Genomic DNA, 2876 nt, shown 5'->3' with positions numbered 1-2876 from the left:
CCCTCGTGACGCACCAGGAACTGGCCCATTATCTCCACACCCCCAGCACCTCGGGCCCGGCCGGCCAGGCCCCACGTTCGCCCGCCCAGTCGCCCGGATTGGCCCGGCCCCGGCCCGGCCTCGCGGGGCGCGGCAGCGGACTCCCTCCCGCGCCATAGGCCACCCGTACGTCTCCAGCGCCGCGAGGCCCCGCCCCTCCTTCCGCCCCGCCCTCCGGGCCCCGCCCCCTGGGCGGGAGGATTCGGATGGGCTGGCGTGGCGAGTAGGGACCGCTCGGGCTCCGGACGAGGGAACTTTCAGCCAATGGGAGCGCGGCACGGGAGCGGACGGCCGCGGGACAAGGACGTGGCCCCGGGCCCAACCGGTTCCGCGTAGAGCCTGTTTCTCCCAGAGCTAGGAAGGAGGAAAACTACTCCAGCTCTATATTAAGGATGGTGACAGGTAAAAGACGTAAGGAACGAGGAGGAAAAAGGACATTTCTGTAGGACAGGGTTTTTAATTTGTCTGTTATGTGGTAGAGGATGTTTTGTGGTAGAGGATGTTATGTGGTAGGGGATGTTATGTGGTAGGGATGATACTATCCTTAAGCTTAAGACTGCACAAAACGGTATCCTGAATTCTTTATGTTAAAACATCCTAATTTGTAGTCTTTTAACACTTTTTTTATTGAAACACCCTAACTTGGAAGAATTGCTCACGGTGATTGTTCCCAGGTCCTGTCCTAGACCTATCGAACTCCAGTGGAGTGTCCCGAGAATGTGTGTATAACAAGTGTTCTTGAGCAATTCTTAGCATCCGGCAATCTCAGGAAATATTGAGTTAGGTTACATTGCCTTTGTCTCGGAAATAGGATCTTTTTAAAAACAGATACAGCGGTAGGAGTGAAGGCTGCCGCTGCCACCACCGAAGTATTTTTACTAGATCTATTTAATCATGTCCCCTCCTGCCCCTCCCACTGCCACCATCTCTCCTGTACAGTGCAGCAGTGACCTATCCTTTGAGGTGTGGGATAGATTCCTGGTCACTTTACACCTCTGTATCTGCTTTCCATAATTAATAAGGTGGCAAATGTCAGCTCTGAAGGTCTACTGCTTTCATGTGACGACTCAGCAGTTGAGGGGGTTTGTTTTCTTTTGCTTGCTGCACTTGAAAATGTCTGCTAAGGTTTGCCCTCCATAAGCTTAGACCATGTGCCTCTTACATACCGAGGTTCCCGAAAAGCTTGGGAAGCACGGCCTGATGGGTGGCTCAAATCAGAGATTGGCTGAGTGACCAAGGGAGTGATAAGGATGATAAAGTTGTCACGTGGCACACTCTTCACATTCTCAGAGTCAGAGGACTTTTAGCAACACAGAGGAGGTATAATGGGGACTGAGAAGGAATCCAAAGAAACATTTGATTCTAACACAAGGTAGCAGGCACATAGTAAGGCCCTTTTTGTTGGCTGAGCCGTATTCCTGTCCAAAATCCTGAGATAGGCCTGCCCAAGCATTGAAAAGAGTGTAAAGAGTTGGAGCGTGGGTCTTTTGCCTATACAGATTCTTTTCCCCTGTGAAAGGCACCTAGGGACCCTGCTGAAAGTCCAACACCAGCGCTTGATCCTCAACTTTCAGATCCGCCTTCTTGGAACTTGCAAACTGAATGTGAATATTAAGGACCGCGTTGTATGTTTCCTCCCTAAGTTATTTTACTGCAAATCTTAACTCACCACAGTCAACTACAGACCACATTGATAATAGCTCCTGTTTTCACATTAGAGACAAGGTCTAATAAAAAATCTTTTTTCGTAACCAGAGAAAACCATCTAACTTTTGAAAGATGCTTTTCATGGTCAAACTGACAATACCTGCCAACTGTATATGTCTGGCGAGTTTCAAACTACTTTCACGTGTACTCATTTAACCTTCGCAGAAAACCTTATATGCTCTGTTCCATAAACCATAAGGGAAGAAGTCAGGTTGGGGGTCTCAAGTCCTCCAAGTTAGTTGGCTCTAGGCAGAAAAAGCACTACTGCCCTGCTTTCTCACACTTTAGTCCCAGAAATTTACTGTAACTAGCTGGCCCTCAAAGCAAAGAAAGACTGGTCCTTCTCTATTCTTCCCAAAGCAACAATGCTGACACTAGTGTCCTGCAAGGCACAGCCTAGGATTTAAGGGCCAGGTTCAGAAAATACCTCCTTCTCGAATTAAACTCAACAACGAAAATCTTGTGCTAGCCCTTTAGATTAGACTAGACTCCCCTGAAGGTAAATGTGGCTAAGACTGGAACAACACCCGTATCTAACTAGAAAACCCAACCTTAAAAATCAACTCCTTAAGAGACTGTTTTGTGATAGGTTCTTCCACACATAAGCTCACAAAAGCAACAGGGGACTGATTAAAAAGAACACTGAAATGCGCCGTGGTAAAAATGGGTGACGCCAAAGAGATAACAGCTACGAACCCAGACTCAGAAGTCCAGCTGCCAGGTGTTCATATCTTAGCGCTGCCCTCTGAGTAACCTTGGGAAGTTACTTTTCAGGACCTGTTTTCTCATCTGTAAAATGAGGGTGATAAAAACAGTACTTACCACATACGGTTGTGAGAGTTACATTCTTTATTGTATATAGTATACCTACAACAGTGCCACATACATGGTGAGGCCTATTATTACTACTCATCTACTCTGTGTTAAGACCAGCAACTAGTAAAAGTACCTGGAACATATAAGGCTGAGGTCTGTTGGATGAATTAAATAACTAAGCCCCTACAATTTTCAAAGCACTATTTTAGGAGAAAAATGTGTCTAACTCAACCGAGCATAAAGTAGGACAAGGGCTAAAAGTTACCACAGTCTAAGAACAGTTGAAAAAGCTTTGAATCCTCGTCTAATTCCAG

Source organism: Grampus griseus (assembly GCF_964374135.1).
Source record: "Grampus griseus genome assembly, chromosome: 10".
Lineage (NCBI taxonomy): Eukaryota > Metazoa > Chordata > Mammalia > Artiodactyla > Delphinidae > Grampus > Grampus griseus.
Note: the sequence above shows the minus strand (reverse complement) of the source record.